This window comes from Lygodium microphyllum, chromosome 22 (assembly GCF_053477565.2).
Source record: "Lygodium microphyllum isolate KBCC chromosome 22, Lygodium_microphyllum_v1.1.10, whole genome shotgun sequence".
NCBI lineage: Eukaryota > Viridiplantae > Streptophyta > Polypodiopsida > Schizaeales > Lygodiaceae > Lygodium > Lygodium microphyllum.
The window spans coordinates 14,539,550-14,559,050 of record NC_141156.1 but is presented as its reverse complement, the minus strand read 5'-3'; positions in this window follow the sequence as shown (position 1 = coordinate 14,559,050).

Here is a 19,501-nt window from a genome sequence, read left to right as displayed (position 1 = left end):
TGGTCGTGGTCATGGGTCGTGGTTGTGGTCATCATAGTCGTAGTCATGGTCATGGTCGTGGTCGTGGCCGTGGCCATGGTTGTAGTCGTAATCGTAGTCGTGGTGGTGGTGGTGGTCATGGTTGTGGTCATGGTCGTGGTCATAGTCGTAGCTATGGTCATGGTCGTGGTCCTGGTCAAGGTCATAGTTGTAGTCATAGTCGTGGTCATAGTCGTCATCATGGTTGTTGTGGTCGTGGTGGTCGTGGTCATAGTCATGGTCGTGGTCGTGGTCGTAGTCGTGATCGTGGTCGTGGGCGTAACGTAGAAAGAGAGAGAGAGATGGAAGGAGAGGATAACAATTTAAGAAAGAAAAAAAAGAGAGAGATGGAAGGAGAGGATAACAATTTAAGAAAGAAAAAAAAAGAGAGATGGAAGGAGAAGATAACAATTTAAGAAAAAAAATGATAACAAAAACAAATTGTTTGTCATAACGTAGACAAAATGGAAAACAATGAAGGTCCTATTGTTCAAGATCGCGAGGCGTATCTCAATCAGTGTGTCCCATGTCCTTGCTCTCAATGCAAGCTGGTAATTAGACGAAAATGTCGATTTTCTATAGATTACGTACAACGATTTGGCGAGTTTCAATCTGAGATCATTGATCAGGCGATTGCAGATTTTCAGTAAATGGTAAGAAAAGTTAATATCAATCATGCATTATACTCACAAGCTAATTGAATACCATATACAATAAGATTGGGTATGGCTGGCAAATTTTCTATCCAGGGAGGTGATGTCTCGTCCCAAGGAGGAGTGCACCCTTTGCGGCCAATTAGAAGAGTTCGTGGGCGTGCGATGGATCATGTGCATGAGCTAATCCACCACTTGCAAGGCCAATCTATACCGTCAATGCCAGAGGAGACAGTCAACCTTCCAGACCTACCTACAATCTTGGAGCCTGAGATGGAGGCAATGATCGATGCATTGATTCCCATGGATGTCAAGACTTCTTATCCGCTTAGAGAGGAAGCATCCATACCTGATGGGTGCCGAGTATCTTACCTGAAGACACTGCTTGCACTCTTAAGTGTGCAAGAAAAATACGGGTGGAGCGATGCGAGTGTGACCGAGTTGTTTAGGTATCTTGTACATATGCTTTGTTTTTTTTTTTGCACTATTATTTTAAAAAATTATGTTTTTTCAAGGTGTTTATGATTTTTTTAAGGTTATTGAAATATCATATATTACCACCTGCAAATACCATGCTTGAGTCTCGTGATGATACACGACATGTTTTACAAAAGCTTGGCATGGACTACAACAACATCCATGCATATATCAACGATTGCATACTGTTTCGAGGAGAATAAGAGACTATGGAGACATGTCCAAAGTGTGGTGCTCATAGGTATCAACAGGACTTACAAGGGAAAACCATCCCTCAAAAAGTTCTCAGACACTTTTCGCTTATCCCTCGAATAAACCACATGTTTCGTACGTTTGACATGATGATCTTTACAACATGGTATGTGCAGAATAGGTCCACAGATGGAGTTCAACGAATATCAGTGGATTCACGTGCATGGAGCCACATTAACCCTACCTTCCAAGGCTTTTCCCAAGAGCCAAGAAATCTTCGGCTCAGTCTTACAATGGATGGCATGAACCCATTCGATCTGTGGTCAACTTTTTACAGTGTGTGGCCTATAGTCCTTGTCAACTACAATATCCCTCCATGGCTTTCTACGAAGAAAGGACATCTCATCGCTACAAAGTCAAAAATATGGACATGTATCTTCATTCATTAGTCGATGAGCTTAAGATTTGAGCAAGCGCGATGGTCGGCAGTCTGTCAATATTCGAGCCATTCTCATGTGGATGATGCATGACTCTTCGGGATTCGGAGAGTGCTCAGGTGAATAGGCCTCTGCTCTCATTGGTAATATCTATATTTTATCTCATTCAAGCTTGTATTCACTAGGTTGTGGTATTGGAACATGTCTAGTTACCTCAGGTTATCATGCATGTCCATTGTGCGGGCCGTAGTTAGACTCTTGAAGGTCACAAACCATGAAGAAGATGGTATATCAAGGACACGCCACTTTCTTGCGGATCATGAACTCAAGGACATGTATGAACGACGCAAGCTAATATGAGCTGAGAATGGTTCACGCAGAGTCACATCCAAACAAAATGCGGTGGTTCTCAGTTTTCTATGAGTTGCCATATTTGACCCACTTTCAGGTCAAAAACTTGTTGGATCCCATGCATATTTTCAAGAATGTAGGCAGCTTGCTATGGGACCACATCATTAGAAAGAGAGACACTGTAGGGGCATGAATGGATTTAAAGGAGGTAGGTAAGATGGAGGCTCTTTGGCCACAGTCGAGTGCTGATGGTCACCTGCAGCTACCTCGTGCTAATTGGGTTTTGTCCACTAAAGAAGAGCACATTGTGAAGCAAGTAGTCAAGTCTATCTGCACTCTGATGGGTATAATGTATTCTCTCAGGTCTACGTTTTCTAAAGATGACCAATTATCAGGGCTAAGATCCCATGAGTGGCATAAGACATGTTAGTTTGTACTATGAATGGCAAGGTTTGAGCAAGAGAGCCGGCGACGAACAACGGATCCAAACATGGTTATAGATGAGACTGAGTATTTTGGGAACTTGCAAAGTATTGTTATGGTGGATTACTGTAGCTTCTCCATGATGCTATTTGATGTGCAGTGGTTCAAAGTGGTACTTGAAGGAGCTGGAGCAACAATTCGACGAGGTCCATCTAGATTTCTCGAAATAGATTCCGAAAAAAAATGGATGGATTTGCACGATACCTTTTTGTTGCCGGCCCATTGTGAAAAGGTGCATGGACTCATTTGTTTGTTAATTGTATTACGACATGGTACATGTCACAATATTTTAAACTCTCTTGTACATGTTTGTGAACATGTAATCTTCTATCCAAACCCCTGACAACCTCGATGGTGGTATGTTATACCTTCAGCTTCCCGAAGTGTGAGAGTATATGATCAAAGTGATGTTTCAAGCATAGATGAAGACAATATGCAAATAGAGGGGTCGATATTGCAAGGGGTGGAGGCCACCGAAAGCTTGGAGCCAACATCGGCTAACAATGATGGAAATACAAGAGTCCTAGAATTCTTTGAGAACAAGGTGGACTCATCCTTTTGTGGTGACATGTTTATCGAGTTTCCAGTGTATGCGGAGTTGTGTCAGGAGATTGACAAGGGACCATAGGATACTTCATACTTGGAGCATCCACTTACTCAATTCGTTGAGACCAATCGCTTATAAGGGTACATAAGATATGTATTTTAAGTGAGATATTTTTTCTAGGATTTATATTACCATGCTTTGTATGATTTAAATTCATTATTCTAACATCATTTTTATCTACGCATGTGACATTTTTAGGATGAGTCAGGGGATGAGCGATGAGGAGTTGCAGGATATCTTCACGTGCATGTCTCCAGACCAGATTACGAGATTTAGAGACATGGCAGACCAGGAGCTGTCTCAGACAGGCCGCTCTGCTAGATCTAATTTAGCGCGATCGGATACTTCAACTTGGAGCAGATGAGGATGTCACTCCAGACTTGGGCCAGAGGGAGGGAGGGAGTGCTTCAGGGTTAGGGGGATGCTGCAAAGATACGGAGGCAGTGAGCCCACGGTTGGCATGGGATACAGGTGCCACTCCTCGCTCTCGTGACGATTCCAAGGAGCATGGCTCAGGCTCAGGTGGATGCTGTGGAGGCACATATGCGGTGTCTCCGTCTCGTCATTCAGCTAGAGTTGCATCACCTCCAGGATTTGTCACACCTCTGGGGACGTCTACTCTAGTTACTCTGGCTTTTGCTTAGCCGTCTACAGGTGGCACCCCTATGAGTGCCACTCCAACAAATATTACCCTGGTCGCTACACCGGATGTATAGGGATCTCTTAGATATGCCCAGGAGCATGGACGTAGATGGGAGAGGACCCATCTTAGGCATACCCTAGGGGGATATGGATATCTAGTCAATGATAGGTTAGGAGCCATCATCATGAATGATGAGGGGAGGAGGGTGATGGCTTGCATGAGAGAGTTGTGCCAAAAAGTTTTTTGGCACAACGTCTTCAATATCAGAGGGGAGCAAGGACTACATAGTAGTATCCTTGCATGAGGACTTTCCAGTTCCAGCCTCAGTAGATAGATTTTCTACAGGCTGGATGATGAATTGCATGCATGCATATATGTCACATAGACGATCGAACGTATGCAAGACACTCAAGAGTAAGACTGCAAAGGCCAAGTGGTTAGACGCAGACGACTGGCACTGACTGAGGGAGGAGGCTACAGATTCTCCAGGACGTTGGAGTCAATAGAGCGAGGCGGCGAGGGCAGGACTCGAGGCCAAAGTGGTCCATCATCTTGGGAGTGGCGGCCACAGGACATATTTGGAGGACTTTGTAAGTTTTTCTTTTGTTTTGCTTGTTTATTTTTTTGCAATATCCTTTGTACTAACAATCATGTTTCTAACAGTTAGTATTTTGTTTTCTTTGCAGCACTCCATTACAAATCGCAATCTGACTAGCCTTGAGACTCGATATGCAGAGAGGTATGGTCTCACTTCATTGATTGACCGATTGTATAGACGCGGCGGCCCTGTAAGTCACTCATCTTTCTTGTCCGTAGTTACCATGTTTAATTAGAATGCATTATTGTATGGTGGACTGATGTGTTGTTGTTTCTTTTTTTGGTTGCCTGATCACACACCTTTATTTTTTGGTTGCCTGATCTGTGTAGACATTTTCTCTGTATTAGTGATATCTTGTCATGATTGTACCAATCGCTTTCATTATGCGATCATGTATTTATTTCATGTATCAGTGTTATGATTTCAGTATACTTTGTTTTTGTTTGCACGAGCATTGTACACAGTGTAGAAACTATTTTGTATGGCTCAAATAAAGCACACAGTGCTATCCAAAAAAATTTCCCCCTATTACCATCGCTATTAGCATCGTAAATTTACTGCTCGCGTCGTTATTGGTGTCATTATTTTCGTCGCAAACCATCGGTATCAGCGTCGTTATTGGCATCTGATACCGACGCCAATAACAACGCTGATACCGACATTGATACCGATTGTTCTATGACATCGCCAATAACAATGCTTTTTGCGATGACGGGGGTAAATTTTGTTATTTATATTTTTTTCACTTTTAACGTCGGTATAAAGCCTGTATCTTGTAGCGTTACGTGGGGTAGGTAACGTGGTTGCAGTTAGTTGAAGTCCCTATTGGTTATCTTAGTTAGTTGAGGCTTGGTTAATAGTCAATGTCAGGTTTTGGTTTGGTATTTTTCATTAGTTATTTGATTGGAGCCAATGATATGGTGTGTACTCATTTTCTTTTCAACCTGATACAAGGATATTGGGTGTTAAGCTTTCGGTTGCATAAGTATAGGGATCATGCCAAATTTTTTCTAGGATGTGGATTGCTTGGGATGGTTAGTTAATTGGTCAAGTTCATGTGAGTTTTTGTGGTAAATATCTTATTTGTCATTATTTTGGTTATTTTGTAGGCATTCTTTGTGATTTTCTGTGTATGAGTGTGGTGTGTGAAAACCATCTGAATGGCGCCTCGTACTCCTCCCCTAGACCAATATGTGTTGAGATATCGAGCTCCACTCGTGATATGCCAGGGTTACCGTTGTGCATTTATGTCACCGACTTGTTAACTGTAGATGCGATTGGTACACCGCCCATGAATAATAGCTAGATGACAGCTATCCTTATCTACTCTAGTTTGTGGCTCAGTTAGTATGCCATGTTAGTTAGTTGAGTTTGGTTTGAGACCCATATATAGGGTTCTTCTATTTCTATGTACTAGAGTTTTTTTGGCTTACACAACTAAGAAGAGGAAAATTGTTTTCAGCCTCCACCTTTGTGTGTATTCCCCCATTGTGCAAGCAAGAAAGTTTCAAGTGAGACTCCTTCCTTCTCTCCCACAATCTTGACATGGTATCAGAGCCTTGTTCGTGGTAAGGAGCTCAAGAAAGCAAACCAAGTTCGCGGTGTTCTGGTAAGAGGACCAGTGTTGCTTTCATTTTTCTGTTTTGGGAGCAAGTTTGTGCAGGTAGCACAACCAGAAAGTCCAAGAGTGCACTGTCTCAGATTGAGTTGCGGGACAGGGCTTTAGCCCTTGGTTGCTTTGTTTTTTTTATTTGAGGCCATTTCGGGGCCTGTTTTGGAGACAGAAGTTTTCTGCACACACTTAGGAAAAGGCCCTATTTTATGCTGTGCGACCACTGTTCTACAGGACGGTGAAAAGTTACTGTAGAAATTCCATCATATACCTGTGTATAGAGACATTGGGAGTTACAGAATCATCCTTGTTGCCCGTTGATACAAAATCCTCACTAGGAAGTGATTGTGTGGTCAAATACCACTTTCGTCAATTTTGGAGATTTGCCCTTGTGAGGCTGAAGCTGTGTTTTTTTGCAATGACAGAATTTTTTGCAGTGTTCTGTAATGGCGTCTGATTCTCTTTCACAGATTGTCACTGAAAAGCTTAACAAGAACAACATCCAAGCATGGAAGTTTAGAATGACGAATTTCCTTATGGGAAAAGGATATTGGGAATTTGTTGTAGGAAATGAAGAAGAACCAGTTTTTCCTGATGTTCCCAATCAACAGCAAATGCAGGCATTTAAAGGATGGCATGAGAGAGCTAGAAAAGTTATGTACTGGCTGTCTATCAGTATTTTAGACTCTATGATTGTGCATATTCAGGATGCAAGTACGTCAAAGGAGGCATGGGATACTAGCCTTAGAGCAATCTATTGACCAATTCAAGGTATCCTTGTCAAAAAATATAAAGCACAAATACGCAAGCCAGGAAAATGCAGCTCAAGCAAGAGTTGCACAATGTGCAAAGAGAAAGTATGAGCATCAATGACTACCACATGAAGGTGAAGAAGATTGCAGATGCACTTGCTTCCATTGGGTCGCCAGTGGAAGATGATGATTTAGTTTCTGTGACCTTGAATGGTCTAGGAAAGGATTATGCACAGTTTCGAACATCAATTTCTGTCCGTGAAAGATTTCCTGATTTTGAGAAGTTGATTGCTCTTCTAATTTCTGAGGAGTAGAGAAATGGTGGTGCATCTTCTTCAGGAGGAACTTCAAAAGAAGTTGTCTTCTACTCGAATGCTGGAAGAGGTAGAGGCAGAGGTAGAGGAGGCCGATCTGGAGGCCGTGGTAGAAATCATAATATACAGCAAACTCAAGAAAACCAGTCCTTTGGAGGAGGACGTGGTAACTCTAGAGGTAGGGGGAGCTAAAGAGGTCATGGTGGATGGCAAAGAGGCCAAAATACAAACAACAATGTTGAATGCTACTACTGTGGTAAAATGGGTCATATGGCTAAAGACTGCTATAAAAAGCAGAATGACATCATGAATGGAAAATTGCAACAAGGGAATTATGCATCTTCTAGTAGACAGGGTGATGACAAAAATGAGCATTTGTTTATGGTGCAGCACATGACTAATTCTGTGACAAGTGCAGAAGAAAGCAATGATGTGTGGTATGTTGACTCAGGTGCATCAAACCACATGACAGGTCATGTAGAATGGATATAGGATGCAAGGAAAATGGAAAAACCAGGATTTGTGGAGACTGGTGATGATACGACACATCCTATTGTGCAGATTGGAAAATTTCCTTTGTCTATGCAGGATGGGAAAAAGAAATACCTATCAGATGTATTTCATGTCCCGAATATCACCAAGAACCTGGTTTCTGTTGGTCAAATGGTTGAGCAGGGCTTGCAGGTCAGATTTAATTCTCATGGATGCTTTGTTGAGGATATGAAAAATAAAGGTCGCTTGATAGCAAAAGGAAAGAAGAAGGGCAGAATGTTTACGTTGGATGCAGACATGCCTGAATTGAGTTGCAGCAATGTTTGCACATGGGACCGGTGTAGTTGCAGATATTGATATCTAAGCATAAACGCATTGGTCATGTTAATGTACAGCGACTTAAATCAATGCAGGCCCAAAATATTGTTGCAGGATTGCCTAAATTCAAGGTTGCAGAAATGCATAAGGTATGTGAAGCCTGTCAGTTTGGAAAACAGGCAAGGAAACCATTTCCTAGATATGTTCAAGAGAGTAAGAAGCCATTGGAATTAATCCACTCTGATGTGTGGACTACTAAAGCTGCATCTCTTGGAGGCTGTCATTATTTTGTTACTTTTATTGATGACTATAGCAGAAAAGTTTGGGTGTATTTTATGAAAAAGAAAAGTGAAGTTTTTGGGCATTTCAAAACTCTTAAAGCTATGGTTGAAAAAGAAAAAGGCTTGCAAATAAAATGCCTAAGGTCAGATGGAGGGGGAGAGTACCTCTCAAATGAGTTTTCAAGGTTCCTGCAAGAGCATGGCATAAAGCAGTAATATTCATGCAGCCATACCCGACAACAAAATGGAATTGCAGAAAGGAAAAACATGCATATTGGAGAGGTATCTCGTGCCATGCTCAATGAAAAAGACATGCTTGATTTTTACTAGGCTAAAGCAGTTGCTACAGCAGTCTACATAATGAACAGGACTCCTAGTGCATCAATACATGGGATGACTCCAGAGGAGAGGTATACTGGTAGGAAACTAGATATTTCTCATTTGAAAATTTTTGGTTGCATTGCCTATGTTCATGCGCCAGATGAGTTGAGATCCAAGTTGGATCCAAAAGCTGAGAAGTGCATCTTTATTGGCTACTCTCAGCAGAAAGGGTATAGATGCTATAACCCTTCTACTTGTAAGTTTACAGTGAGTAGAGATATTGTTTTTGATGAGATGAGTAGCTGGTATAAACTAGTAAATGTGATTGATGATGTAGATGCACAAAATGGTAATGCTGCACAGATTTCACAGTAGCAGTCACAAAATATTAGTGGACCTGGAGTGTCCTCTAGCAATGGTTCACATTCTTTGCCATGGACAGGCAGATTGAGATCATGAGAATCTCCTCAAAACAATGCAGATAGTGGTATGCAAGTTTCACGAAAAGGAAAAGAGAAGGTAGATCAGCCCATGTTTGATGTGAATGCAGGTCACTCTTATGTGGATGGTGAATCCAGTGGCTCAGAACAGAGCATTGATGATGAGTTGGGTATTCCTTCTATTGTTACACTTGGAGTAAGGAAGACCACGGATGTTTTGAGAGCAACTGAAAGTGAGCTTTCTTTGCGTAGGTCTACTAGAGCTTGCTATGGATAGGCTGAAATATGATGGATTTACAACCATTCACTATGCCTTTATGGTCAAAGTGATACAGGAACCAGAACCCACTTCTTTTGAGCAAGCCATGGGAAAAGAAAAATGGGAGAAAGCCATGGATGAAGAAATGGATGCCTTGGAAGCAAATGCTACATGGGAATTGGTATCTTTGCCTAAAGATAAGAATGCAATTGATTGTAAGTGGGTTTATAAGGTGAAGCACAATGCAGATGGTTCGGTGAACAGATAGAAGGCAAGATTAGTAGTCAAGGGGTATGCACAAACATATGGCATTGATTATGAAGAAACATTCAGTCAAGTTGCAAGGATGGCAACCGTAAGAGCAGTCATTGCTATGGCTGCATCAAAGGGATGGTCTTTACATCAGATGGATGTAAAGAATGCCTTCTTGCATGGTGATTTGCAAGAAGAGGTCTATGTGGAACATCCACCAGGTTATGTGCATGTGCTGATCATCCTGAGTTTGTTTGCAGGTTGAAGAAAGCCTTGTATGGCTTGAAGCAAGCACCTAGAGCATGGTCTAACAAGATAGGACAGTATCTTGTCACTATTGGCTTTCATATTTCCAAGGCAGATTTCTCACTTTATGTGAGAAAAACAGAGAAAGGTATTATGCTACTTGTCATTTATGTTGATGATTTGATTATCACAGGTGATAGTGATGAAGATATCCTTCATGTGAAAATGCTATTGAAGTAGAAGTTTGAGATGAAGGATTTGGGAGAGCTGCATTATTTCTTGGGCATTGAGGTGATTAGATCACTAAGTGGGATATGGCTCTTGCAGAGGTAGTATGGATTGGACATGCTGTCCAAATATGGGATGACAGGCTGTAAGCCTATTTCAGTTCCTTTGGAGCAGAATGTGAAGCTGAGCGCAGATGCAGGTGAGCCTCTGGAAGACCCTACTATGTACAAACACATAGTAGGAAGTTTGATTTATATAACTATTACCAGGCCAGATTTGAGCTATGCTATTGGATTGGTAAGTCAGTTTATGCACGCTCCAAGGAAACCGCATTTGGATGCGGCTAGACGCATGCTCAGGTATGTGAAGTCCACATTGCAGTATGGACTATTTTATGAGACTAGGATTCAGATACAGTTGCATGGATACACTGATGTTGATTGGGCTAGTAGTATTTCTGATAGACGATCTACCAGTGGATATGTGTTCTCTTTTGGGAGTGCTGTAGTCACTTGGAGCAGCAAGAAACAACGTACAGTTGCCTTGTCGAGCAGCACAGAGGCTGAGTAGAGGGGTGCAGCAATGGCTGCATGTGAGATAGCTTGGTTGCATAAGCTACTTTATGATATGCATCAGTCTACAGATGGGCCAGTTGTCATTTATTGTGACAACATGAGTAGTATACACTTGGCAAATAACCCAATCTATCATGCTAGAACAAAGCACATTGAGGTGCATTATCACTATGTGCGAGAGAGAGTTTTACTAGGTCTTATTGATCTAGTTTATGTCGGCACAGAGGATCAGGTAGCTGACATATTTATGAAGGCATTGGGCGCAGAGAAGTTGTGCAAGTTCAGAGACCTGCTTGGTGTGCATGAATTGGGATTGAGCTCAAGGGGGAGTGTTGAGATATCGAGCTCCACTCGTGATATGCCAGGGTGACCGTTGTGCATCTATGTCACCGACTTGTTAGCTGTAGATGCGGTTGGTACACTGCCCATGAATAATAGCTAGATGACAGCTATCCTTATCTACTCTAGTTCGTGGCTCATTTAGTATGCCACCTTAGTTGGTTGAGTTTGGTTTGAGACCCATATATAGGGTTCTTCTATTTCTATGTACTAGAGCTCTTTTGGCTTACACAACTAAGAAGAGGAAAATTGTTTTCAGCCTCCACCTTTGTGTGTATTCCCCCATTGTGCAAGCAAGAAAGCTACAAGTGAGACTCCTTCCTTCTCTCCCACAATCTTGAAAATATGTTCCCTTGGTATCTCATGATTGCTATTTATTATTGGATTCAGATCTTATTAGTAAGATGGGATCATTCAAATTTGTGACACTTTCATTGCCGCTTATCCTAGAGGATTCTAATGTATGTGATCAATTTTTAGCCTCTTTAAAATAAGCGGTGTGGTCCTATTCATGGAATGATTATCCATATGATGCCTAAGAGCCTAGGCAAAGCTCTTTCCTTACCATATTATTGTGGAGAACCTTTTCCCATTGCTCGATAATTGTTCTCCAATGAGGATATTCTGAAATTGTTACAAAAGCAGAGCCAATATGTCTTGGATTCTAAGAGGGTTGTCACTACTTGAGGCATTAGTGTATCCACGATTTCTAATCCTATTTGGAAGAAAGTATGCTAGTTCCTTCAGGACAGGTTTATGACTACCAAAACCCCTTCTAACTACCTTTCAAAGGAGTTATTCATAGCTTCCAGTATGGTGCTGAAAGAAATTACCATTGATTGGATTTCCTATCACCTGGCAAAGATGGATCAACATTTTATCAGAACCATGAGGATTAATGTGACTAATGTCAAATTTGGTTTTTATCTTTCTGTTTTCTTAGCATGTGTTGCCCTTGCAAAGGAAGTTCCTATATTACTAGTTGATCCTCCAGAGGTTCCTCCTCCTATTGCAAGATACCGATGTTATCATTGAGGATGTTGATCCTCTCCCTCATGTGGTCATTCAGAGGAAGCTACTTAAATGAGTGACTAAATTTGTCCCAATTCTTCCTCCTCAAATCTCAATTCCTGATCAATCTAGCAATCAACTCCTTGCTTTTCTTACAATGCTAAATTTTTTAAGAGCACATCGAGATGGTACTCTAGAGATTTCCATTCCCTTTGTGCAACGTCTGGTGACACAATTCCTTTCTTATGCAAAGATATACAAAGCTCTATTGAACTCCTAGTTATTGCTTGTATCTAGTAGCTTTATTCTTCTTGTTACATGAAGAGGTTCAATAGTCCAAGGAGAAGTTGAATCAAGAGAATAATGAGCTAGCCTCTCCTCAAGTAAATCTTTTTTACCTCTATACACAAATGGAGTAGCAAACTAAGATCATTGGTGCCCAAAAAGAGGATATTTCTAGTTTGCAAACTCAGTTGGGTGAAACTAAATCCCAAGTGGTTATTGTGATTGAGGCCTAGGGAGTCCACTAGGGTTTACTATATGGTACCACGTGAGTGTAAGGGAGGGGGGTTATTTAAGGGAAGAAATGTACATTTTATAAGGTAAGGTCCCATAAATAGGGGGTAGATAATGGGTATTTTCATATATTTCTTGCACGCAGGTGATGTCTTCTTATTATTACTAGTGAATCCCCCATGGATCGAGGAGAGGGATATATTGCTATAGGAGTCTCATGAGCTAAAAGCTTTGATAATTGTCTAAAAAAAGAGCTTATGTTAGCTAATACCATCCTAGAACAAAGTAATACTCAGGTTCAACAGGTTAAGGAACAATTGGCTTAGTCTTATTCTACTTCACAAAGTCCTTCTTTGCAGCCAACTCTTTCCTTATCCCCTATAGATTTAGCGGTCCTTCAAAGGAATGCCACCTTATGCCCTTTATTCCAAGCCAAGGTGGAAAGACTTCAGTCATGAATGGATTTTTTGTGGTCTTCATTTGAGTAGTTTTAGGAGTTCGTTCCTCCCGAACACTCTTTCTTTGTTCATTATCAACAACACAAGCTGGCATTCCATATTAAGCTTTCAACAATGGATTTGCCTCTTCCAGAGGCTGGTTGGAGTGGATCTTGGTCTGCTAATTTGTTGATTGAGTGGCTAGAATGGTTTTTGAAGATTATGTGACTACAGACACCATGTTGATGTCTTATCTGTACTTGTGAGGAGATTTGTTGATCCCATATGATAAAGACTTGGCTTGGTATGTAGGGGATGTGGTATTACAACTTGCATTGTATGTCAGATATTTGGAGTTGCAAATAAATCAAATGTTCTAGAAATATTTCTGCAAAGTGGCTGATTGCCCTAAGACTTCTTGGCATACTATGATTGACTCTGTGATCCTAAATCAATGCCAAAATAAATCTTATGTTCATGTGAAAACTACTAACCAATTGAGGGTGGATCTCTTAGCACACCTTTCAAAATAATCCCCTTTGGATTCATCTTTCTTTGATGCCTATAATTCATATCTATCTTAGGTCAATCAGTACTTTTTTTATCTTATTATGAGTAGATGGCCCATAGATATGAATCTTATCTTTTCCTCTATAAATATAACTCACAAGTTGTTTTATCTTTTCTTTTTCAATCCCAAGGTGCTCCTCAAATCCCTATTTTCACTTAGTGTTATTTTATTGAGAATTGTGTATTTTTTCCTCCTCCTTGTCCTTCCCCATCCGTAACTATTCCTTCCACTTTTCCAACATGTTTATTAATAGTTTTTTTATGGATTCCCCCTTTCACTTATTCCTCTTCCTTCTCCTACCAATTATATCTTTCATCCCCCTTAGTTGGTTTGTGGTTATATGGGCTTTGATCAAAAGATTCCTTGACAACGGGGATGGAGTTTAGCTGATTCACTTACAGGATCTGAAATCAATTGGGCAATCATTCCAAGGGAATGGACACAAGCTTTTTAGAATTATCTATATTTTTCTCAACAATAGTCACAATCTTCGAATCCTTTAGTGAGATTAAGTGCTCACTTTACTTGGTATCTAGCAAATATGTACCGGCATTTGCATAATTATCAGAAGTCAATCCCAAAGCTATCCATGAATGTGAATATTATTGAGAATTCAAGCTCTTGTGTGTGACTGACAGTGTATTAACTGTGTTCATCTATATCAGCATGTTGAGGGCTAAAATGATGAACATGTTGCCTCTTACCCATCCAACCTCCAATCCTCATTAAGAGAACTAAAGAGGGGCACCACCTAGCCAAAGGGAGGATGGGCTAGGACATCCCTTTTCTCAAAGAGAATCAAAAGAACCAAGACACAATTTTACAAGAGAGAATATACGCACTAGACATTCTAGTAGAATATGAGAGAGAGATGAGAGGGGAGGGAGACAAGAGGAGAAGAGGTAAAGGGAGCTTTCCATTATGTATTCATGGAATGGGAAGATGAGAAGAGAGGAAGATAAGAGGAGAAGAGGTAGAGGAAGCTTGCTATTATGCTACATAATAAAAGAACTTACTCATGGCTTACCTCAAAGAGATGAGGGTATTTAGAGTGCTCTCATGTGCTTGTCATTGTCCTCCCCCACCCCCCATCTTCATTCTCCAGGGGCTCTTTATATAACCTCCATGAGGGATTAGATTAAGCTAATCTTCATGATTAACATAATCCTAGATGATGTATGGCATCTTTGAAAATATGGAGAGTAGTGGATGGGACAAGTCCCCACCTTGGTCATCATGCAAGAAGCCAAGGGTGGTGGTAGACAAAATAGAGAAATTGAGCTAGATTACAAGAGATGGGTGCCCAAAGCACATTATTATAATATATTTACAAGGAGGATAGAGTGAAAAGTTGGTGTGGTGGAAGAGAGAAGAAAATTGCATGTAGTCAGCAGTCTGCGCCTTCGTAACTTCAAATCCGTGAGGAATTCGAAAAAAGTTTCTTCTACAACTTTGTAGACCAGATCAAAACCGATCAGGCATCATGAAAATTTTCTTGAAATTTGCTTTTTCTTGGGAGTTATTGAGATTATAAAAAATGGCTTCCAAAAGTTGCTTTGACTTTAGTCCCCCATATGTATATACATATAAGCATGTGACAAAAGGGGTCCATGCTTGTAAGCTTTTGTGCAAGATCCAAATGACACCATGATGTGGATATTGACTTGTGTGCGAGGGTGAGGTGTTCTCTAATGATGGTGATAGATTCCAAATCTTAGTGATGCAGACGGAGCCCATGTGTAGTTGGAGGCTAGTCCTTTGAAAAATCTATGCACTCACTCAACTCCTAGGTGTAATCCATTTTCATCTTCACTAAGATAACCATCCCTTTTACCCTTTACATTGACATGCCTCCTAAGAACTTGTTCCCCCCATTTGCTAGAGTTATTATAATTGAGAAGCAATGTAGCATACCTAGTGCTTGAAGAGTAAACCCCAAAGTGATATGGTAAGCTCTTGATAGGGGCTTTGGCCAAATTTTGTGGTAGTAATCCGGGTTGTAAAAAACCCGAATCAATGTGTGGGACATTTAATAAGTCGAGTTAGTCATGTGACCTAAGTAGAGTTAGTCATGGTTAGTTAAACCTAGTGTATGACTTATACTTGGGTAAGTGAAGATGTGCAATGGAATAATGAATGGAAGATAGAGAGCATGACTGAGCTCTTCGATTTTCTCCTTCGTCTGTCTCTCTTAACATGGTATCAAAGCCATGAACCATGGAATCCTTGAGAGCTTGTAGCTTGGCATTAGCAGTGTAGAAGCTAGAATTTGATGAACGAAAAGTTTGAAGTTGCATGGAAAAGAAGCCATAGCCAACATTGGAGAAGTATGCATCAAATTTGGATCTCCTCCACCTATTAGATCTTGTTGATGTATGCATGAGGGATCATTGGCAAGTGATAGAACAAATCATTGAGCTCATTTGTGGTTAGTATGAGCAACAATATGTAGACATGATGTAACAAATCTGCACCTAAAAAACGTGAGTAGATCTAGACACGATTAATCATCTACTTGCTTGAGCAATCATATGGGGCATTTGAGGCATACATCAAAGCTTCCAGTGAAGGAGCATCAGCTTGGAAGTGACCAGCAACTCATTGACCAATAGCAAGGCAAAAAAAATGACCTATAGATGTTGCACATGCTGTTCCTATAGCTATACCTAGACAAATTAATCTTTGCAACACTGAATTTCAGCATATTGCAGAAAGGGATAACCAAGTGGGGGAAGACATGTTATCTCGAGCACGTTATGAGAATGAACATGGGATGATGGATGAGGAGGAATAAGATGACTTTCTTATGGCTGAAAATGATGTTGCAAGAGTGAATTTAGCAATGCAAGGTGTTGCTACAACATTAACAAAAGCTTTAACAACAAAGAGGAGACACTTTAGATGTTTTGTATCTTGTATAGAAGTGTTTTTGGAAGACAAATATGCAGGAGAGTGGCTAAGAATTGGTCAATACCTCAGTACATTAACAAAGAGAGATGAATGGTCAGATGAGGAGTTTAAGAAAATCAAGAGGAAAGTGTGTGGGTTTTTAAAAAAAGATGGATACTTATGAAAACATGCTAAAAAGAAACAGGGTATGCCATTGCGAGTTTTGGGTGACAGAGCTTCACAAGTAAAAGTAATGCAAGAATTTCATGAAAGCTTGTGGACTAGTCGTAGAGGTGTTTGGGGTACTTTTACAAAGATCTAAGAAAGATATTGGTGGCAGGGTATGTATAAAGATGTTGCTCACTTTGTGGAGACATGTGCGACATGTCAAATGTATTCATCTGTAAGACATTGGGATGGATTGCAACCCACATATCCATTGTCTCTTCATTTTAAGTGGGTGATGGATTTGGTCACAATGCCTATAGGTCTTTGGCAAATGAGGTATCTTGTGCTTGCTCATGAAGACTTGACTAATCAAGTGGAAGGGAAAGCTTTACGTACTAAGAAAACAAATGTTGTGGGTACTTTTCTCTTAGAAGAGATCTTTTGTCGATATGGCTATGTGGGAAAAATTACAACAAATGAAGCTCATGATTTCTTTGCACGGTTGGGAATAAAGCTTGCTTTAACTTTAGCCTATAACCTTGAAGGAAACGGAAAAAGTGAAAGAGGTCATCCACCTATTGTGAAGGCATTGGCAAAAGCATGTGGAGAGAAGGTAAAAGAGTAGCCACGATTGCTCCCTTATGCTTTGTGGGCCGACAAAACAAGTCATAGTGCTGTTACAGGATATATGCCTGCAGAATTGATATATGGTCAAAAATCTATCATGCCGATAGAAGAGATGATAGTCACCTGGAGAGTGTTACCTCGGGAGGAGGAGTTGAATCGAAAGGAGTTGTTGGCCTTACGCATTAGACAGTTGGAAAGAAAGTCAGAAGACATAGAGGTAGCAATTCGAAAGTTAAGGGTAGCAACGATACAGAATAAGAAACGGTTTGACAAAAGACATAGACTAAGACCAAGAACCATACGAGATGGGGATTGGGTATTGGTTTATGATAGCAGTTTAGACAACCAGCATAGTGTCATGCGTAAAGTTTCCAAAAGATGGTTTGGACCCTATGTGGTAAGATAGCTGTTTGATACTGCTACTTATACATTAAATGAAGTGGATGGAACAACCATCAAACTTTTGGTAGCAAGGAAAAGAATCAAATTATTCAAAAGGTGGGAATCTACTATCTATGAGTTGCCAAAATTGGAAAAAAAATAGTGGTCATGATATAGGGGCTAGCCAGGAAGATATGGAAGATGAAGAAGCAAAGGATATGGTTGCAGAGGATGAGCAGGAATTAGAATTTGGTGACAACTAGGATTTTGGCACATATCGGAGGATGTGCAGGTTTAGAGGGGGTGGATGTCATGATGTTATGAGGACACAGTGTGAAAAAGTATGGAATGCATCATCATCCGACTTCTCTGTTAATATAAAGAGTCAATGTGATCTGAGCCATTAGTACTAGTGTGAGTTGCATGGATTATCCAAAAATACTAGATTTTTGATTAATTTTAGTCTATTTTTAATATTATTTATTGTAAAAATTCAAAAAAGTTAAAAAAAGCTTCTAGATTAGGATGGTATGCAAAAAGCTAGTTGCTTTTTCAGCCAATGATGGGATTTTCACAATAGGGACAGATTGACGAAATTGCACGTGTCGCGATCGCTGTAAACAAGCTCAAAATTGCAAATTGAATTGAAAGAAGAATAAGGAGTGATCTGGGAGATTGGTGGCCAGGTTCCCTAGGGTTTTACCCCCCTTTTGGAGCCAACAGAGCCATCAGATTTGTGTTCCGAGTAGCAGAGAAGGAGCTATAATTTTGATGCACGTTTTGTTCTATCAAGAAGCTCCAGGAGATCTAATGTTTGGAGATTGCTTCTGAGTAGTACGTAGATTCCAAGTTCTTTCAATACATATTAATTCAATTCATTGTGCTTTGTATTTATAGTAGTGTTTATCACTTGTGTATTCTCTATCTTCTCTTCCATCTCCTACCTCTACTTCCTTCTACTTTTTATCCCCGGTGGATTCGACCTTTCGACAAAAACCCCTTCACAGCGATTGCAAATGATGCAAAAGAAATAGCTTCTTACATGTTTACCCAAGTTTGCCTCCATAGATATTGGTCATGTCTTCAATACTTGTCAATTTGGTAAATAGTCAAGATTGCCATTTTTCAAGCATGTAAGAAATAGTAAGTGACCATTGTAGTTGGTTCATTCTAATGTGTGGGGGATAGAGTCCATTATGTGACATTCATTGATGACTTCTGTCTCTATACTTGGGTTTATATACTGAAAAAGGATGAGGTGTTTACTAGTTTTTAGCAATTTAAGCAATAGGTTGAAAATGAATTTGATTGCTATATCTCTTATTTGAGATTTGATAGCGGTGGAGAATATGTGTCAAATGAGTTTGCCAGTTTTTTGGCTGAAAATGGCATATGTACGTAGCTTACATGCAACTACACTCCACAACAGAATGGGGCAGCTGAATGGAATAATAGGGTCTTAATTGAAGCTACACGTGCAATGATAAATGAGAAGCAAATTCCACTCTATTATTAGGCTGAGGCTATTATGACAACCATGTATATCTTGAATAGGACTTCCACTTCAAGTATTCATGATATGACACCATTTGAGAAGCTATATGGCTACAGGCCTGATATAAGTCACATGAAAGTATTTGGCTGCCTTGCAAATGTGTACATCCCTAATGAGAAGAGGAAGAAACTGGATCCGAAAGCACATAAGTGTGTCTTTATTGGTTATTCGCACAAGAAGAAGGCATATAAATGCTATGATCTCTCTACTCGGGAGACACTAGTCAGCAGAGATGTTATCTTTGATGAGATAGCCTCTTGGTATGCGTCACTAGCTATAGTGCCATCAGATATTCCTTCTACACATGTTTCTATAGTTGATTCACAATAGAGTACTGCATTGATAGGCCCTAGTGGTACGATGATATCTCCATGGATAGGGATATTGCGGAGCTCTAGCTCACTGTCCACTAATACCACTATGTCAGTGAGGGGGAGATATGATGTGATGGATAACAA